The sequence below is a fragment of the Triticum dicoccoides genome, chromosome 4A, assembly GCF_002162155.2.
Source record: "Triticum dicoccoides isolate Atlit2015 ecotype Zavitan chromosome 4A, WEW_v2.0, whole genome shotgun sequence".
In the NCBI taxonomy this organism is placed as follows: domain Eukaryota; kingdom Viridiplantae; phylum Streptophyta; class Magnoliopsida; order Poales; family Poaceae; genus Triticum; species Triticum dicoccoides.
The window spans coordinates 525,351,437-525,371,990 of record NC_041386.1 but is presented as its reverse complement, the minus strand read 5'-3'; the positions used below and the strand labels follow the sequence as shown (position 1 = coordinate 525,371,990).

Below are 20,554 nucleotides of genomic sequence, written 5' to 3'. Positions count from 1 at the left end.
ACGTACGGGCAAAAATTCTATTGTTTCTGGAGTAGGACGTGGTAAAATTCCCACCCCAACCCGCGAAAATGCAGGTTCTCCCCCTTGCCCAGACAGTGTTGTGGCTAACATCTAGCAATGCCGCAACACCCCAAATGGGTATTCTTCAAATACGAAAACGGCAGAGTATGTTCTTGTTTTCATTCGGCTTTGTCAACCTATTCAGTTCAATTTCGGTAGTTTATTGAGATGGACATGTGTGTAGGAAGGTGGATGCTCATTTTGGTATTGGGAAGAAAAAATGTTTTTTCATACCCGAAATTGAAATGCAAATTACTGATTTACGGGCCGGCGCGGGCGGCGGCCGAGCAAACCCCACAAAGCGGACCCGTAAAAGAGGATTCGCAGAGAATTCGCCAGCCAGCGCAAAGCGGACCTGTAAAAAATGATATTCAGCCCCCGCGCCGGCCCGAAAAGCCATATTTCTGCAAACTGTAAATGCATTTAGCGGGTCGGCATTATACGGGGTCTACCTCTTGGCCCAATAGGCATGGCCTAAACACCAAAAAAATTACAAAAAAATAAGTACAATCTGCCATTACAGTACTGAAGATATTACATGGGCAAGATCCCAGCCAACATGCAGTTCTTTGCTGTGAGCGACCAAGAGCAGTGAGCTCATGGACGGCTCCAACTTGCGAACGAGCCACCTTGTCAGTACTTCTCTATCGCCTTGGACCAAGGCTGGCTATGCTTGGACGCGATCTGTGGCTGCATAATTAGAATGTGTTGCAACGGGTGATACCATGTTAAAATGTTGTCAGTTCTCAAAAAATAATGTTGTCAAAGCAGTGAAAAGGAAAAGGCTACCTGTGAAATTATTTCTTGCTGTAGTTAGTTGTGAGCAGAGAATCAAGTTATCTGTAACAAGAGAATCAAGTTATCTATAAGAAAAGGAAACTAAGTTAAGCCATGGGTGTACTTTACTTTTAAGACCTGAAGCCTTTACTTTAAGCACTGATGTTGTGCATGGAAGCTCATGCTGGAATACCTTTAGCTGCATATTACACCACAAATAGCTTCCCTGCTGCAAAAATTATGAGTCACTTCCAAGGTTCAAACAGTTCTTTGAATTTACCATCTTATAAAACAATGTATATGACCTTAATGTAAACATGTCTTAAAATAGTTCATGCACGGGCTATAATAACATATGAAGAACATATCCGTTCCAAGATTCACATGGTTTTTGAACCATCTATCATAGCCAAGAAGATTTGAATCGCAGAAAATGGGGCAGTACTAAGATGCAGATTTTTCAATAAATCATTGCACTGTAGTTTGAATCCCTGTGCAGAACGAAATTTATGTTCAATGAAATCCTATTAACCCAATGCCATAATCCAAGATAATCTACCGAATTGCATTATTGAACATGAGAACTTATTATTGGAATATGTCAAAAAGGAGATCGGACTCCATCAAGAATAGGTTATTTAGAAAATAAATTACATGTCAATTGCAATAAAAAAATCTTCAAAGCACGTTTGACATGACAATTTGGCTATCACAAATGCCAAATAAATTACAGCCTATAAAGAAAACATCATGTAGCTAGAGAAAATAGACTTGAAAGAACTACGTGACAGTAAATAGGAAAGAAGATAGTTTAGTCGGCAAGGCACATACAATCACACCAACAGGAAAGAAATCCATCTCCATCGATCAAAGTTGTTCTTCTTCTGTCGAGATACGACGAGCGAGCTATCTTTGAAAGAGCTACCTGATAGTAAATAAGAAAGAAGATAGTTTAGTCGGCAAGGCACATACAATTGCAACAACAGGAAAGAAATCCATCTCCATCGATCAAAGTTGTTCTTCTTCTGTCGAGATACGACGAGCGAGCTATCTGTATGTAGTGGAGTACACATACAGCGTAGTTAGTGCAGAGATGCCCTCATGCCCATCGTCCATCAATCGACTCAAAAGAAAAGGTTCCGACCAAGCAAGCATGAGAACCCCAACCTCTCACAGTCCACAGAAGAGCTATATAGCCTACAACATATCCTTGCTACGCAGTGCGCCCCAAACACTGACCTTTTTCATCAGAGAATGAACTTGTACTTTGGTAAGTGATTAATCACATCCACAAGTCAGTTTTATTCTGTGGAATTCGATGGCAACCTGCTGCCTCGATTTGGTGCTCTGTCATTCTGAAGAAACATTGTGTATTCCTATGCTAACTTTCAGGGAAAGACTGAACACAAAGTATTTCATGGTCAGAAGCAATGTCAGAATAGCATCTACCACGCGGGTATTTCTTCCTGTAGTACAAGAAACCATATGCCGGCGAGAAGCCAACTTCTTCAATCAATTTGATTAACTCATAAAAGGAGATATCTTTTCTGTCCATGAATCCTTCTAGAACTTTATGTTGTTGATTCTCATCTTGATAGAAAAGGCAAATTTTCCAGATTTCCACAGCCATCTACAATGACATGGACGTAAGGAGCATCAGCACCAAACCAACCTTACAGTGGCATGAAGTGAAAAGAAGGTTGGCATGTTATTTGTAACGATCTAGGATTTATTCATACAGAAATGGAGGGAAATATATCAGCCTTGTGCACTTTGTATGTTCAGTGTTTGCAGAGTGTACGCACAAGCACCTTGAGCACTTTACGTCATGTACGATGAATTTCAGAGTATATGAACTTTTAAAAATTCAGTACTAATCAGAGTACAAGATCTGGGGCCCCCAATTTTGCATCACTGCTGCATATATCAATACTAAGCAGAGTACTAAGAATCTCATAGTACTATCAGTATTGCAGAAGATGTATTATTAATTTCAGAGTGCAAGATCTAGTGCCCGGCCCCAACTCCGTATAAGTACTCCATATATCAGTACTAATCGGGGGATTATAGCCTAAAACCAGGGGATTAAAGACTGAAACGTTTAACCGCAAAGAAGGGGAAAAAGGCAGCCAACATGTCACAAATATCTTCAAGAGATGCAGAATATACATGCCAATGCGATAGGATTGTAGCACACACAACTTCAGAGGAATAAAAATATTCAGAGAACATGGTACTGTTTTGCCATGCAATAATTCAGACTATAAATCATACTCGTACCAGTTTAGCACAATGACTAATGATTTCAGCGCACCCTCCATTCTTATCCTAGATTCACCACTGGCTGATTAACTACTTGCAACGAACTAATACCTACTACCAAATTCAGAGAGGAAGACACAGGGAGGAGGAAGAGAATCAGTCAGGATTCATAGTAGGGAGATGAGAGTAGAGGATCCCAGCCGCGAGAATTGTGGTAGTCCTTCTGGATGTAGCCGCCGGAGTCGAAGATCGACGATGTCGTCGCCGCAATGATGTAAACCACATTGAGGCAGATCTTGGCAGCAACAATTCAATCGGGCGTTGTCGGGCGGGCAGGCGGATGGGTGGGCGCTGAAGGGCGGCGTTGGATAAGGACGTGATGGGCGTTGGAGGGGTGGCGAGGTGGCCGCTGAAGGGCGGGAACAGAGGCTGCCGAACTGGGGCTTCCTATTGGATGAGGTGGTTGGGGCGGCATCCATTGGAGGGGAGGAAGGGTTGGGTTGCGACGGGGGCGGCGAGCGGGCTGAGGTGCGACCGCGGAGGCGGCGACGGGGGCGGCGAGCAGGCTGAGGTGCGGCCGCGACGGCGAGGGGGCTGGGGTGTGGCGGCGGCGAGGGGGAATAGATCGGCCTGGGCAAAGGTGAGGATCGAGGAGAGGAGCAGATGCGTACGGGCTGGCAGATTAACGATGGATTGCGGGTTGAATAACTAAAACATAAGAGACTTTTTCACAAAAAGGCCGCGACGGTGAACCCGGAAACTCAATCCGTGCTTTATTATTACTAGCAAAAGGGCCCGTGCGTTGCAACGGGAGAAAAAAATTCATAATTTTAAATGGTCATGATCACATTTCGTTGCATCACCGAGATACAATATCTCTCTCAATTTCTCGAAATCATGAACATTTTGAAATTATGAACAATTTGTTAAACTCATGCACATATTTGAAATCGCAAACAACATACTATTACAAATTTCTGAACATTTTCTACAATCAAGAACATTTTTTCAATTTATGAATATTTTTTGCTATTTACAAACATTTTTTAAAAATTGTGAACATTTTTAAGCAATTTTCCTGAACTGGCAAACATTCTATAATCGATGAAAATATTTAGAAATTGGGTGGAATAGTTATTGAATTTGACGAACTTTTTTTGATTTAGCGAACATTTTTAGAAATGCCCGTGCCTTGCAACGGAAAAAAACTATCAAGTTATACATGTGTGGTAGATATAAAAAAGTATGAATCAAATTCACAAAGTATATACAAATCATGTCATGATGCGATAAGACACTTTTAAAATGTAATTTCAAAAATGAACAATATGATGCTCATCAAGACTTGATTTTTTAAGGTGTCACAACAAAATATTTTGTGGCTGAGCAAACTGCATTGACGGACCCTGCCTGAGCTATACTGATAAATAAAGTGTCTCGTCTGGACTTAGCGTAGCGGTGTTTACCATAACCACTATTGTGATATGAAAATAAGCATAACTGTGTATGGAAGCAAAATAGACATTTAGTCATTTTAATATAGCTTACAAAAACAAACCCTTAGAAAGTTATGTCAATTTTGTTGGGTTCAGCGTTGTACAAAACACGGAAACCCTTTTTTACCCAACGCGAAGGACTAAATAAAATCATAAAACGAGCTATATAGATCTCCTAATAAAACCTTTATGGAACCTACAATTAGTTTTGTTCATTATTTACGGATGTGTTTTAATTTTTGTGAACATTTTCTAAAAGCTGATGGACATGATTTTTAAATTCCTGAATATGCTTTGAATATTGGCTCATTTAAAAAAATCATGAACATTTTTTATTTCATAAAATCATTAGAAATCGTGATTTGTTTATAATTTGTGAGCAATTTTTTAAGTCGTGAACATTTTTTGATTTTTAGAATATTTTTTAAATTCACAAACAGTTTACCATTTTCCTACTTTTTTTCAGAACTCGCAATTGTTTGATATTTTGGAAATCCGAAATTAATTTTGAGATAAAAAACCAAAACAGAAATAAAAAAGTAAAAATAAATAAAAAATAGGGGGCGCCATCAATCCGAAATTTATTTTTAGGGAAAAAACAAAATAGAAATAAAAAAAGATATAGAAAACGGGGGGCGCCACGACCCGCACATGGGCTGGCCCATTACTGCGCTTGGTAAAAAGAAAGAGAAAAAGCGTGAGAACCAGGGCTCGAACCCTGGTCTCCTATGTGGAGCATCGTTGCCTCAGCCATCGCGCTGCTCATGCATTGGTGCTATTATATCATATCCACCTTTAATAACAGAACCCTGGAGCGATATTAGAAATTAAAAACGAATCGTTTTTGCCACCTACGGGTGGCATTGGTGGGTAATTATTGCCAACTTTGAGGGTTGTTTTTATGACGTACCACCAGAAGCGATGCGTGGTTTATTAGTAGGTAAAGACTAATACAGATGCCCGTGCGTTGCAACGGGCTAAAAATATCGTAAAACCTGCTCCGTATGACAGTACGGGCCATATCTTATATCCAGTTTTGATAAACATCGGTAATAAGTTAATAATGTTATCGCTTTTCGGAGTAATTTTTTTTGGAGTTTTGTGCATTAAAAAAAAGCGTGAACATATTTAAAAGCATGAAGGTTTGGAAAGCAAGAAAAATTCACTCTTTATCTTAAAAAAACACGTACGCTCTGTGTCCGCACTTAAAAAAAGGATTGTTAGTGCCCAGACATACTATAAAGTTGAGAAAATCGTCGGGATGCCCTTTGATGGCTTCTCCTTCATCTTGGCATTATCATCGGCGTGGAAGAGGAATGATGTAAGTGTTTTTAGTGGGATATACAGGTGGTGAAATTGTTTAATCCAAAAGTTTTTTCTTAGAATTTTTAAAAGATTTAAATGCAAATGAATTTATTTTGAATGGAAGAGTAGTGGTGCATTCAAATGGGATTGTTTATATACATTTTTTTGTTGATATTCGAAAGCAAATAGGTTTTTACTATGCTGATTTTTTATAGAAAATGTTGGTTCCTGGGTTTGCAAGATTATGTTCCATTCTTTTTCATTTGCACTATTTGAACTTGGCCCAAAGATCGAACCTCACACACTCCCCATCATCAACATAAAAAGGAAAAAAATTCTAGTAAATTTTATGTGGAGGCCACGCCGTGTATGCCTTGTCTAAAATTTCACTCACTTTTCATTATTGTATCTGATAATGTGTTTATAAGATGTGGAAGGCATGAATTTATTTTTGGTGGAAGAGTAGTGGTGCATTCAAGTGAGATTGTTAATATATAATTTTTTTTGTTAATATTCAATTACTATGTTGATTTTTTTTTAGAAAATATTGGTTGTTTGGTTTTCAAGATTATGTTCTGTTAAAAAAAGGTGCTCATTCAGGATTTTATTTTTTGCAATCGGTAGCACACACACCTGGAAATATCCAGCAGCTTCTGGTCGGTGGAGCCATTAAAAAAAGCAGCACCAAAAGAATCCCCACCGAGAGTTATCCTGCGTGGAGTCCTCATTACCAGAGGAGCGCTGGCTCGTCTTCTCCGCCCCTACCCCCCTTCCAACGCGCGATGTGCTGCAGCCACACACACCCTGGTGGTGCTCTGCTCCAGCCATAACCCCCTCCACAACCAATGAACACTCCTCCCTCCCGCCCTGATGATCCTCGGTGCCAGGAGAGGACGCCGGAGCTGGGCGAAGCGCCTTGCTTGGGGCCTAGCTCTGTCCTGTCCGTCGAGCGAAGCGCCAGGTCCGTCGTGCAGGCCGTGCTCCCCCGGGCCGGGCACTGTCTTGTAGTCGCCTTGCTTGGGGCCTAGCTCGCGGTGGTGACCATGCCCGGATTCGCTCCGTTCCCATTTTGATGCGGCTTGTTTTAATCCTCCCCATCTACTTTTTTACAGATGTTGTTGATTCAACGGACAGACCTGCCGATCTGATTTCCCAGGCCGTCGCCTGTCGATTGATCCGATTTGGTTTGGACCTATGGCTGTTCTGTTAGCTGCTGATTGCGCGCTTATCTGATTCAGAGTTCTTCCTTCGAACTATGGATTGCGTGTATTCTCCCCTCTTTTCCCTCTTTGATTATAAGCTCCTTCGTTCTGTTCCTCCTTCACTGGTTGATTTCTGATGCGGCAAAGTCGCTCGCGTATATAAATTGATTGGATTGGATGCACATGAGCGAGGTGGGACTATTTTTGAGTTCTAATCCTCACAGAGAAGTGCGGGAGCCATGGAGGGGCGCGCTGGAGGGAGCAGCTTGGGTTCTCGCCGCCATGCTCGCCATGTCGTGCCATCTCTCGTTTCTCTCCTTCTTCTTGGTTTTCCCCTCTCTCTCTCCCCCTCATGCTTCCTCGTTTTCTTTGAGGAGCACGGCGGCGCAACCATGGCGCCACCCAGGAGAACCCCAACGCCTTGCAAGGTCCATCTGCCGCTCGCCTGGATCCGGACGCCGTCGTCGTTCCACGCATCCAACTCGTCTGCCACCACCCTGTGCAGACCTCACTCAATCGGATCAAGCGAGAGAGCCGCCTGCCGTCGTCCCACACGCTCGTTGACCCACCTCGATCCAGAGATAGGGGTGGGCCCGCCAGCGGGGTAGGCGGTGGCGACGCACGGCGGCGACCTGCGGGCACGGTGGGGCGGGACGGGCGGCGGGCTGGAGGTGGGATCGGGAGGCAGACATGGCCGAGGAGGACGGGTCATGGCTATTTCTTTTTTTCTTTTATCTCGCATGTACGGAGTACCAGTTTGTGTTTGTAACAAATGCAGGGGGTTTTATGCAAAAACTAAATGTTTTTCCAGGGTGTCACTTAAACAGGGACTGCGGGTTGATTTCAAAGAAATAGAGGGGGGGTTTCGCAAAATCGCGCGCGACGACGTACGACCAGAAGCCATCGGTGCTTTATTAGTAGGTAAAGACTAGCACAAATGCCCGTGCGTTGCAACGGGAGCAAAAAATATCGCACGCTCCCAGCCCAATAAGCATGGATCAAGACTCGACCACGATGTCCACCTGATCATAATCCATCCGAACGTGGTTAATCTCTAGGTAATGAGCTGAGCCACTGCACAAACATGTCTGCAAGGGTCGGCCGGGTTGAGGAACTTGGTCATGTGAAGTTGGTTTAAGACATACGACATGAGTAAGGGGTAGCTGGTTCGACAAACTATGTCTGTGGACTCGCCGGATATCAAGCTTGAAGCCCTACTACTTGAGCCTCTCAAGAAACCCAAGCGCCTGAAATCAGAAAGTCCGGGCAAAATCACACACGTGTGTTGTTCTAGCATACCATGTTCTAGCACATCTGGTAACTAACAACAACTATGAAGAATGCGACATTGACAAACAAAAGATGGTTGCTTTTGTAATATCATAAATTGCTTTCTCATGGTTTTGTAAATCTGATTGCACATATGCCGATAGGATGAAATTGGAGTATCCAATAAATCTAAACCAACTAAGAAAAAGTACAGCAAAAGCATGCCTTTCAAGTGAAAGATGGCCTGTAAATATCATGTTTAGGGGTGAAACTAAAGAACCTCAGAGGCTGTAAATTCAGATAATTTACTTTTCGTACAATTGACAGAGGACGCGGTTGATGATGCAGGGCGAGGCGAGGCGGAAGATGCCGGAGCAGCCACGCGCGGCGGTGAGCATGGTGGCGCCGCCGAGGAGGTCACACGGGAAGAAGTGGACACGGGCCTCGTCGCCGCCGGCCAGCGCCAGGAGGTGCTCCTTCTCGGCCTTGTCATCTGCGCCACGGAACCACAAAATCAAACTGTGACCTCCGCACTCCTTACACATAGGTCCACATCCCTTACTTGCGAGGATATATGGCTGCAAGTTCATATTCAAGTTAAGAAAGATCACAATGCATATCATTTATCTTATAAATATATCATACATGAAAAATTCAACCATTGAAGAAAATGAGGTGAAAGAGTGAACTTCTGGAATAAACGTAAAAGCCAAATGCCTTTTGGGGCAATGTAAGAGCTGCAATTAGAGGAAGTGGTCAAGAATGGCAATTAATATAAATGGTAAATAACATTCTAACAAAATAGTACGGTACTTATAGAAACGGGTAACAAATTTGGAATTTAAATTTGATTGAATGGAAAAAAACCTTCGCATTATTAGTGATGCCAATCCTGAAATAAGATGACCACTTGAAGGAAAGAGAAAAGCAATTTATTCGGAGCTCGTAGCTCAGAATACGAATTGCAGTTTCCAGCTTGACAGGTAAACATATACAGTTTCCCTTACATGTGTGCCCCTTCAGAATATTGCATTGCTCTCATTACCAAATAGAGGACATCAAATATTAAACCTGCAAACCAAAACATGTTGCCATATCTATGATGAGTTGTATCTACTTCTTTTCAATGACATATTAATTAGGAGGTAGTAGCATGCAACATTTACAAATAAAAGTTTTGCAGTGCGCCGAGCGCCTCTCCAAAATTCCGGAAAGCTGAATCTTATCATACCTGCGGGCACCTCCTTTTGGTCCTTCCCCTGGGACTCCATCTGAGACGGCTACACGGCCGCCCGGGCGATCATCACAGCGACTCAAGTTATTAACAGCAACCTCTGTTTCCTCTCCTCTGAACATGTTGTGCATTCAATTTCACAAAATTATATTTCCAAAACATATCCTTAATATTTGATGATCTTCTACTGACACAAAACCCCCGCTGCCGCCACAATCTCCTAGCTGCACTCAATAAAGAATTCAATGTGTTGAACAGGCACACAAATACCTTGAAAGTAACTTCCTTATATAAACAGGCAAGAAGGAAAAACTTACAATGAGCAGGTTGGGCAGCTTCTCGTTCACCATCTTTTCAAGAGCTAGAGCCAACTCCATTGCTAAAACCACAAGAGGCGCTCAAGTAAGAACACATGAACATTTCACATGCTAGGTTCCACAAAAATGAAAGCAGTAAATCAGAGAAATATTTGGATTTAACAGATTGCTAATTTCTTTTTGATTTGTTTCGTGTCCTCCATGGATATTTGACCGACGGCATGTTGAGTTGAAAAGGTCATTGGAGAGCAGCTACATAACTGACCAACATGTAAAAACTGACATTTGTTTGACGAAGCTACATAACTTTACATACATCTACTAACTTTGATACCCTGTGATCAGGTGTTACTTTCCCTAGATGATTAACCTGGAACAATTGAGAATAAATACGATCAGTGCCGGTACCAATAATCAGTACAAATATCTAAAAATTTCTGTCTCGAGCAGGAGCACAAAGAGCATGACAGAGCATCACATAACTGATCCAAATCATATCTTCCTGTACAAAATTGGCCCAAGCAAAGCAAAGAACAGCATACACAACAGCAGGGTATGATACAAATCCCCATCTGAACCGCTTCAAAATTTCCCCAGCTAAGCCCCTCACATACATTAGAAAAGATGCTAAGTGACGTGTTTACGAACTGACAATTATTCAAATCAGGGGAAAGATGAGTAGATCAATTGTAGCACCTTCAGATTTGGTGTATCTTCTCTTATTATATTCATGTAGTGCTGCTGCTTGCCATGTACGTATCAATCAAAATCTCTAATTTGTAAGATTGAAAAGCAACACATGAATGCATCTGCAAGACCGATGAATTTCTACATGGGAAAGAAAGAGGCAGCAGGTCAGCAATCGCAAGACTGACCTGGGCCTTGGCGTCACCACGTGATGCGGGAGGCCCCAATTCCGTCTCCCGGATGGCCGGCGAGCCACGGCGTCCGGCGAGCAGCAGCAGCAAGACCACCGTCGCATCTCACCGCTCCCTCTCTCTCCCTCTGGCCTTCCATCCTTCCTTTTCTCTCCCGCTCATCTCTCTCTTCTCTCACAGGTACCCAAAGCCATGCCGCGCCCACCAGCCGTCGTGCTCCAAGCTCCGGAGGTCTTCCTTCCAGATCCACCGCCTACGCGCCATTTCCCACCGGATCCGGCGAGATTCCGACAGGTCCTCGCCGACCGTGCCACCGCAAGCACCTGCAAGGCCGCCACCGGTCTCGTGTGTGTTGTGGGGAACACCCCAGACCTTCCCGCTCGCCTGTCTCTCCTCCACGCCTCCCATTTTCTCCTCCTTCATCTCCGCGCGCGGCTCCCGCCTCCCTGCCGCCGCATCGAGCGCAGCGCCGCCTCCACTTCCTGCCATGGCCGCCCCTCCAAAGAAACGAAACGAAAGGACCGCGGGTTGAATGTGCCAAAACACAGGGTCTCTTCTGCAAAAACGAAACGTTTTCCAGATATCCACTAAATAAAGGACCGCGGGTTGAATTTCGCAAACCGCAGTGACTCTTTTGCAAAAGCGGCGCGACGGTGAACCCGGAGACCCAATCCGTGCTTTATTATTAGGGAGAGATTAGGGAGAGATATAGGCGGAAGAAGTACGTCAGGGGGGCCACGAGGGGCCCACGAGGGTGGAGGGCGCGCCCAGGGGGTGGGCGCGCCCCCCTACCTCGTGGCCTCCTCGTAGATCCCTAACATGCACTTCAAGTCTTCTGGGCTTCTTTCCTTCCAAAAATGAGTTCCGTGAAGTTTCAGGTCAATTAGACTCCGTTTGATTTTCCATTTCTTCGAAACCCTAAAACAAGGTAAAAACAGAAACTGGCACTGGGCTCTGGGTTAATAGGTTAGTCCCAAAAATGATATAAAAGTGTATAATAAAGCCCATAAACATTCAAAACAGTAGATAATATAGCATGGAGCAATCAAAAATTATAGATACGTTGGAGACGTATCAGGGACCGAATCATGAAACTCGGTCGGACCGGTTTGGTTCATAATGTGGCCGTTAGGGTTTTCGGTGGGGCCGACATGTCAACTCGGTGGGACCGATGTCATTAGGGTTAGGGAATAACTTCATCTCGGTGAGACCGATTACACAAACTCGGTAAGACCGATTTTGGTAATAGACTAACCAGAGAGTTGGTCAGGCAAACTCGGTGGGACCGATTCGCTCATCTCGGTTGGACCGAAACATTATGAAAGGGAAACAGAGAGTTTGCATTGCAATCTCAGTGGGACCGATCGCTCATCTCGATTTGACCGAAACGTTACGAAGGGAAACAAAGAGATTACAATCCCATCTCGGTGAGACCGAGATCCCTATCGGTGAGACCGAAAAGACTAGGGTTTCTGGCAGTGGCTATGTCAAGAGAACTCAGTGGCGCCGGATAGAAAATTTCGATGGGGCCGAGTTTAACTTTTGGTTTGGGACATATGTGGATATGAGAAAGTAGTTGAGGGCTTTGGAGCATATCACTAAGCATTTGGAGCAAGAACCTCATTAAGCAGCACCTCACCCCCTCTTGATAGTATTGGCTTTTCCTATGGACTCAATGTGGTCTTGGATCACTAAAATGAAAAATGTAGAGTCTTGTGCTTTGAGCTTGAGCCAATCCTTTTGTCCTTGGCATTTTGAGGGGTCCACTTTTCTAATTGTCGGGGGTTGGGTGCGACATATGCCAAAGGATGGCTTATCATGGTGGGGGCGAGTAGAACGTTGCCGGTGCCTGGAAACGGGATAAGGTGAAGGCATGCACGCCGGCGAATCTTACCCAGCTTTGGGGCTCTCCGGGGAGATAATACCCCTACTGCTGCTCTACGGGGTCTTCGCATGATCACTATGGCAAAGTGTTTACACGGTTGCTCCTCGAGCTGTTTCCTAGAGGTAGGAGAAGGCAAGGCTAGCTCTCTCCTTCCTATACGATCTGGTCTAGTGCTAATGGATTCCAACCCTTTGCATGGATGCCCTGGGGGGTTTATATAGGCCTACCCCCATGGGTACAATGGTAATCCAGCTGGGCGCGGGCCCAGCCGTCAGTCTCTTTGGCCGTCGTCTTATCCGCCGACTCCTGGGGCCCGCCGACTGGCTCGGTACGGAGCCGACAGGCCGCGTCCGCCGCGGGCGGGTCTTGCCGGCTACAGATTACTGTAGTCATGCCTCTAACGACGCAGGCTCGGTCATGAGGTCGTGGCGACAGCTCCGCCGTCTGGCGGGCGATCACTGTGGCCACTACTTGTTGTGTCTGATTAATGGCGCATGGGGCCCGTGGGAGGGGTCGGCCGACTTCTGGTGGCCGACTCCCATCCGGGCCGACTGGTGGCGCTTTCGCCGTCTTTCGTACGCCCGCCGACTGGTGGGACCCATCATCCCTGGGTCGTACCGGCAGGCCGTCATGGGCACAGGGCTCCGCCCCCTGGGGCTGACGTCAGGGCCGGCATGGCAATAGTGTCGCGCCGCGTGGAGATCTCCGCGGGTATGGCCTACTGTAGCCATGCCTGCCCTTGGAAAAGGGGTGGGAGTGGACCTTACTATGGTCACTCCCCGTCCCGTCCCTCTTTATGAGGGCATGGGGGTTGTTGGCGTCGCGGGCCAACTCCCCAAGGCCGGCTTCTATGGAAGTCTCCAGTCGGGAGTCGGCTTTACCCTGAAGCCGTTCCTAGGACTCGGCCGCCTCGCCGCCGACTCCTCAGAAGGCGGCTCTTCGTCCTGGGATCTCGAGGGGCGCAGTCTGCCTCAATGTCTTGAAAGGTTCTGGGCCTGGGTTAGCCTACCCGTGGCCCATTACTCCGACAGTAGTCCCCGAAGCTGGTGAGGCTCCGAGGGCGACATGTCATGGAGCCTCAACAGTTTCTTCTCTCCGGCGGTCAGATCTGGGCTTCGCAAGCCGTCTTCTGTCAAGCCGACTAGTTGGAGTCGGACTTGCTCGAGGCCGACTTGCCCCTAAAAAAGTTTGAACGTTGCGGCGGAGTTCAGGCGGCGTGCCTGATAATCTTTCGGGTTACCGCCCGTGGTTGACCCGTCGCGAGGCGCCACGTGCCGGAGCTAGTCTGCTCACCCACGCGCGCGACGGGACAGGCCTACAGGCGGGGCCCGCCACTACCGTGCCTCGGCATGCGAACGGATCCGTTGTGGCCGCGCGAATGGTTGGGGTTCCCACACGGTTATTGCACGTGGTAACTTCGTGTGGTAAATCGTGGGGGTCGTGGGGTCCCGGGCGCAGTTAATCCCACGACCGCCCCCTCGACTTCTCAGCCCACGAGCCTACAAGTAGGCGGGGGGAGGGGGCGGCGAAGCACGCGCGCCCATTCTCCCCACCTCCTTTTGCTCCTTCTTGCTTCTTCTTCCTCTTGCCGCTGCTGCTCCGAACCGCGTCGCGCCCGCAGCGATGAGCTCCTCCTCCGCCGCCGCGCCTCCTGTTGTTCGCTCCGGAGTGTGGGATGGCTCCGAGGTTGACGACGACGACATCGAGATCCTCCGCCAGACACGGCGGCTGCCCGGCAAGGACTTAGTGCGGGTCCGCCTCGCGCCGGAGGGAGAAATATCGCCGGCGCCGGTGGAGGGCGAGCGGGTCATATTCTGCTCGCACCTTATGCGCGGCCTGGGGCTGCCGGCAAGCGGCTTCTTCCGCTCCTTCTTGGAGTTCCACGGGCTCCAGCCTCACCACCTTACTCCGAACACGGTGGTGCTGCTGGCTGCCTTCGCCACCCTGTGCGAAGGCTTCCTCGGCATTCTCCCCACCATCGGGCTCTGGGGTGAGTTCTTCCAGTCCAAGCTCGGCACACACGTCGCCGGCGTGTCGGCCCAGTGCGGTGCATTCATCGCGATGTGGAGATCAGTGGTCGACAATCCGTTTCCCACCATCACACTGATTAAGTCGGTGAAGATGTGGCAGCGGTCCTATTTTTATGTGAAGAACGTCGCCCCAGAAGGCGACTGGGTCAACCTGTCGGCTTACGAAGCCAGCGCGCCGGCTGGAAGGCTCCCCAGCTGGTCACACCGAGCCAAGATGCTGTCTTCCACTGGTGTCGCTGCCGTCGCGTGACTCCGAGTGTTGATGCAGTCGGAGGGCCTAACCAGGGCCGACTTGCTGGCCGCCTTCGTGGCGCGCCGAGTCCTCCCACTCCAAGGCCGACCTCACCTGATCTGCCAGATGAGCGGTCATCGGGACCCGAGTCGGATGTGTTCCAAGGACATGCCTCACGTGGTGGTGGCGAACACGGTGAACTACATCGCGAACTGCGGTCTCTCGGTGGACTGGCGGTTCGGTAAGGAGCCGTATTCGCGCGCCAACCCCCTGCCTATTGTAAGTCGTCTTCCTTCTTCTTCTGTTTCTTTTGTTGCCGAGTCCGACTTGTCAAGTCTGACCGTTTTTTGTTTTGAATCAGAACCCTCTTGTCCCTCCTTCGGCCGGCACCACGGGACCGGCTCGTCAGTTTGTCCCCGATCGGGCGGAGAGCGACGTCGATGATCCTGACTTGGGGGCGGCGGCCATGGAAGCCGATGCCGAGGGAGGAGGAGGAGAAGCAGGCGGCTCCAGGCCTTCGGCCACTTTCGCCGACTGGCCTGACGACGAGGCCGAGGGAGAAGTCGCCCCGTGTCACCAGCCAAAGGCCGGCCAGCGAAGCACGAGTTCCTCCGCCGGCTTGGACGCTCAAGGTGGTGCGAAGAAGCGCCGGGCCGGGCCGAGTACGCTTGGTGGCCGGTCGAAGAAGTTCAAGGGAGCGGCCGCCGCGACTAAGCGGGAAGAGGCGGTCGCGAAAGCCAACCGCTTCCACAAGGAAGTGAAGAAGCCGCCGCTGGTCTCTGCGTAAGCGCCTCCGTCCCTTATCTTTATTTTCTCTTTGTTGATCTTGTCTGAGTTTTTCATATGCTTTTCTCGCCTCAGGGCTCCCCTCACTCTTGAGAGGGTTGCCGTCGCCTCCGTTATGCTGTCGGTGGAGACGTCTGCCACCACTCGGCGGATTGACCCCGCCGTCGATCTTCGGGAGGCGACGGAGCGGAATGCGCAGGAGAAGCATGAGGAGGACGAGGCTGCCCGCCGGGAGAAAGCGGAGGCCGAGAAGGCTGAGGCCTCCGCCCTGAAGAAGCTGGAGGCGGCCGAGGCCGCCGCTGTGGCAAAGCGGTCGGCCAAGGAAGTTGCGCCCCGGCGGTCGGCGGTGTTCGTCACCCCTCTGAACTCCGCGCCACCGCCCCCGGAGTTCACGGGGCAGTCAGGGGAAGCCGGCGGCGAGTTCCCGATCGTGGAGAGAGGCGGCGGCGATGCCCCCATGCCGGATGTGGTCGCGCCGCCACAGCCGCCCCCGCCGCCGTCTAGAAGCGCGCAAGGCAAACAGCCGGTGGATCCGCCCTTGTCGCCGACTGAAGATGAGGCCGTGGCAAGGCTACTCCTTCAAGTCGGCTCGCCAATGCGCCGCCGTCTTGAGAAGGCGACTTCGGCGCCACGCCCCTTGGAGACCGGCACCGCCAGCTCGACGATTCCAGACGCCGAAGCGACGAGCGCCGCGCCCATTGGGTGGGTGCGAGGAGGCGGCACGGGCCCGCTGAACCAGGCGCTTCTGGATGTCTAGACGAAGCTGCGAGCTGAGAGCGACGCCATCCAAAACTGCACCAAGGCGCACCTGGCGTCGCGGGCAGCCATCCGGGTATGCTTTCTCCTTTGTCCCTGTTTTCTTGTTCCTCTCTGTGGGGGCGCGCCAGCGCACCCACTGGGTGTAGTCCCCGAGTTTTGGGCCGGCTGCTGAGCAGGCGGCCCGGAACTCCAATTGGTAAGTTCCGGGTCCTAACTTTTGTTCTGAAATACTTGTTGCAGGACTATCACAACCTCCGTGTCACCGCCTTCAACCGCAATGTTGAAGAGCTGGGAAAGCGGACTTCCGACTTGTCGAAGAGCCGGAGTGAGTCCTTTTTCTTCTTTGCGGGGGCGCGCTGGCGCACCGCGGGCTGTAGTCCTCGAGATTCAGGCCGACTGCTGAGCAGTCGGGCCGGATCTCCCCGGTGACCTTCTTCTTTGATGACTTAACGCCTTCTTTCTTCTTTCTCTTCAGAGGCCAACGCCACTCTTCAACAGCAGCTGAGCGAAGCCAACTCCGTGTTGCGCGCCAAGGGGAAGGAGTGCAGCAAGCTTGCCGCAGAGCACGATCTGCTGGTCGCACAATTGGTAGAGCAGAAGGAGCTACTTACGAAGACGCAGAAGGAGGCGGAAGAGGCGGAAGCCGCCCTCCTGGCCGAGTTCGCAAGCGAGCGCTCCTCCTGGACCGACAAGGAGGCAATGCTGGTCTCTGGCTTCCACGAGATCGAGGACCTCGTCGACGGTGAGCTTCTTTGCTTTCCTTCTTCGAGCCGCCGACTATATGTCGAGCCGACTCCTGGTTTTTTTTTGACTTGTTCTTCATTCTTTCCGTCTTGGCAGACTTCTTCCCCGGCCACTCGCAGGCCGCCATTCAAGCTATCGAGGCCGACCGCGAGGAGCGGAGGGCGGGTGGCGCGGAGATCGCCGCTGATGCCCCTCGGACCCTTGACGAGCATATTCTGAGCATTGGGGCTCGCCTGCGGGCGTCCCACCAGATGCTGCGTTGGCTTCAACGTGTTGGCGCCCAAGCGATCGCCACCCTGTGGCCAGACGTGCAGGCTCCGCGCACCCCCAGTCGGACTGCCGACTGGTTGGAGGTCGCGGCTGGCCGTCTTGAGGCCTGGAAGGGTTCCTCGGCCCAGGCCGGAGCGCGCCGAACCTTGGAATTCGTCAGGGCGTGCTATCCGGGGCTGGACCTAGACCGGCTGGCCACACTCCGGTCAGAGGCCCAGCCGGAGCTGGCAGCCGCGAAAGACGCCCTTGTCAAACGTTCGGCGGCGATCGCCGAGTACACCGACACCAGCATCTTTGTCCCCAAGCGAGCTGAAGATGGCGAGGAGGTGCCGCCGGAGTGGTTTGGGCTGAACCCCGACTACGGCGAGGACTCGGCAGAGGTGATCGGCTCCAGCATCGAGGAGGAAGACGAGGCGGAGGACGGAAGCGAGACGGAGGCACCGGAAGATGGAGCGGACGGCCAGCCTCAACTCGACCGTGCCTCCAGCAACGAGCCATGCCTGCCCGAGCCGACTGCTGCCGGAGGTGATCAAGCCGAGACCGCCCAGCCGGCTGCCCCAACATCCAACACCGCCATCTCCTCCGATGCTCCAAACCCGTCTGCCGCCCCCCTAGGCTGCCACCTTGTCTTTGTTTTATCTGTTCTAATAGTTTTTGAAGAACTTGTTAATTCGCACAATTCCACCCGCGGGGTGTATTTTGAAATTCTACTCGAAGATTCGGCCAAGGGCCTTTGTTATGTAAATATTCATCCGACTTCTATCTTTCTTGCTCATTGTTATTTTGGCTTTTTCCTTTGCCGTCTTCCCTCAGTTGCCATCTTTGTCAGTCAAACAGCCGCTCTGCGGACTGTTGCTGGATCAAATTCTTGGTCACTTTGGGAAGGCAAGTACTTAGCCGTTTTTAGAGTTGTTTAACAAGTCGGATAGAAGGCGGCAAGCTGACTATTCAGGAGTCGGTTTGCGAAAAAAAGGCTGGAAGCCGGCCTTAAGCTATGTTTGTGCTTTGAGTCCTTAGCCATTTTTCATGTGGACGCCCATTCTTCCTTACTCCTGCCCACCAGACAGTCGCTCTGCGAGCTGCGGCTTCTGGCAGGAGACGATTTAGACGCCACACACTACTTGTCCGGCTGCAGGAAGCATTTCATAGCGCAGGTCGGAAAGTCCCCGGGCCGACTAGTCGAACCCGGTGCCAAGCGGCATAACAAAGAGTAATATACTCGAAGGCATATTTCTTATCATATAGATAAAAGAGGGCAGTCCCCGAGCTCTTCTCGGGGGGGGGCGAAGTTTTGGTACTTCTAATACAAAGGTAGCGTGATACATACTGCGTTTAACTGTAAATTTTTTGGAGGAGATTTGCATTACATGGCCGCTCTGTCTCTTTGCCGGAGTCATCCCTCTTGTGTGCTCGAGGCTTCTGAGCGTTGGTCAGGTAGTAGGAGTCGTTGCCCAGCACTTTGCTGATGATGAAGGGGCCTTCCCAAGGTGCCGACAGCTTGTGCTGGCCGGCTGTTCGCTGGATTAATCGGAGCACGAGGTCGCCCTCCTGGAAAGATCTCGGCCTGACCTTCCTGTTGTAGTATCTGCGCAGGCTCTGCTGGTAGATGCTGGACCGGCTGAGTGCCAACAGCCGGCCTTCTTCCAGCAGGTCCACGCCGTCTTGTCGTGCTTCTTCTGCTTCTTCCTTGGTGTACATGGTGACTCGCGGGGAATCGAACTCTATGTCCGTTGGGATGACGACTTCAGCACCATAGACGAGGAAGAAAGGCATGAAGCCGGTTGACTTGTTTGGAGTCGTGCGCAGACTCCAGAGGACGGCTGGCAACTCGTCGAGCCAGCAGCCAGCCGAGCGCTCCAGAGGCTCGATTAGTCGGGGCTTGATGCCGGACAGGATGAGGCCGTTTGCTTGCTCCACTTGGCCGTTTGACTATGGATGGGCGACGGATGCTAGGTCCAATCGGATGCCCTGTGTCGCACAGAAACGGGCCAAGGCGCCTTTGGCAAAATTCGTGTCGTTGTTAGTGATGATGCTGTGTGGTATGCCGTACCGAATTGTGATGTCGGAGATGAAAGTCATGGCAGTCGGACCGTTCAGTTTCTTGATTGGCTTCGCTTCTATCCACTTGGTGAACTTGTCCACCGCGACAAGTAAGTGAGTTAAGCCACCTCATGCCGTCTTGAATGGTCCCACCATGTCTAGACCCCAAACTGCGAAAGGCCAGGCAATGGGGATGGTCTTGAGTGCAGAAGCCGGCTGATGCGGCTTGGAGCGGAACTTCTGGCACCCTTTGCATTTTTGGACCAATTCCTTGGCCTCTTATAAGGCCGTTGGCCAAAAGAAACCGTGTCGGAAAGCTTTGGCGACGAGTGCTCTTGAAGCCGCATGGTGGCCGCACTCGCCTTGATGGATGTCTTTGAGAATTGCTTGGCCTTGCTCTGGCTCTACGCAGCGCTGGTAGACACCAGTGATGCTGCGCCTGACCAGCTCTCTGTTTACTATGGTGTAGGCTGCCGCTCGGCATTGTACTTGCCGAGCTAAGGTCTCATCAGTCGGCAGCTCTTTGCTCACCAGGAATTTGAGGATGGGCTGGGCCCATGAGGGTGCTGCTATTTCTTCGATCGCCAGAACTGTGACTTGGACGAGGGCGGCTGGGCTGGGAGGCGGCGGGCTGGAGTAAGCAGCCGCTTGCTGGATTAATGAAGTCCCCGGGCCGACTGGCGCAGCTCTTGGGCAGATTTCTGGAGTCTTCGGGCCGGCCGTCGTAGTCCCCGGGCCGGTTTCTGCAGTCCCTAGGCCAGCCTCGACTGTGGCGGCTTTGGATCCATCTGCCAAAATCCCTGTACCGTCTGTCGGGGCTCTGGAGTCGGATCCAACTTCTTCGGGAGGAGCCGGCACAAAGATGGAGTCTGATTCTGGTGAAGGCTTGACAGACGGCTTAAGGAGGCGTTGAAGGGCGACGCCGGATGGTATTGCTTGGCGGGTAGGGCCGATTCGTGCCAAGGCGTCTACTTGGTCGTTGTCGTTTCTTGGCACATGGAGGAACTC

General features: G+C 50.2%; 2 long non-coding RNA genes across 5 annotated transcripts; both read right to left on the bottom strand.

The window, feature by feature from the left end:
* Nucleotides 1-401: 401 nt before the first annotated feature.
* LOC119286531 lies at nucleotides 402-3,711 on the bottom strand. 3 transcript variants are annotated; one of them, XR_005140516.1, is made up of 5 exons: nucleotides 2,287-3,708; nucleotides 1,669-1,762; nucleotides 989-1,066; nucleotides 850-900; nucleotides 402-750 (listed from the first exon to the last, which is right to left on the bottom strand). It is a non-coding gene; the product is annotated as an uncharacterized LOC119286531 (long non-coding RNA). The 3 variants fall into 3 exon arrangements; XR_005140515.1 differs by having other exon boundaries at nucleotides 976-1,066; nucleotides 1,669-3,711; XR_005140514.1 differs by having other exon boundaries at nucleotides 1,669-3,702.
* A 4,787-nt stretch (nucleotides 3,712-8,498) lies between these two features.
* On the bottom strand, nucleotides 8,499-11,281 carry LOC119286530. Of its 2 annotated transcripts, XR_005140513.1 has the most exons (4): nucleotides 10,798-11,281; nucleotides 9,923-10,292; nucleotides 9,603-9,829; nucleotides 8,499-9,442 (listed from the first exon to the last, which is right to left on the bottom strand). It is a non-coding gene; the product is annotated as an uncharacterized LOC119286530 (long non-coding RNA). The 2 variants fall into 2 exon arrangements; XR_005140512.1 differs by having other exon boundaries at nucleotides 9,923-11,281.
* Nucleotides 11,282-20,554: the final 9,273 nt, after the last annotated feature.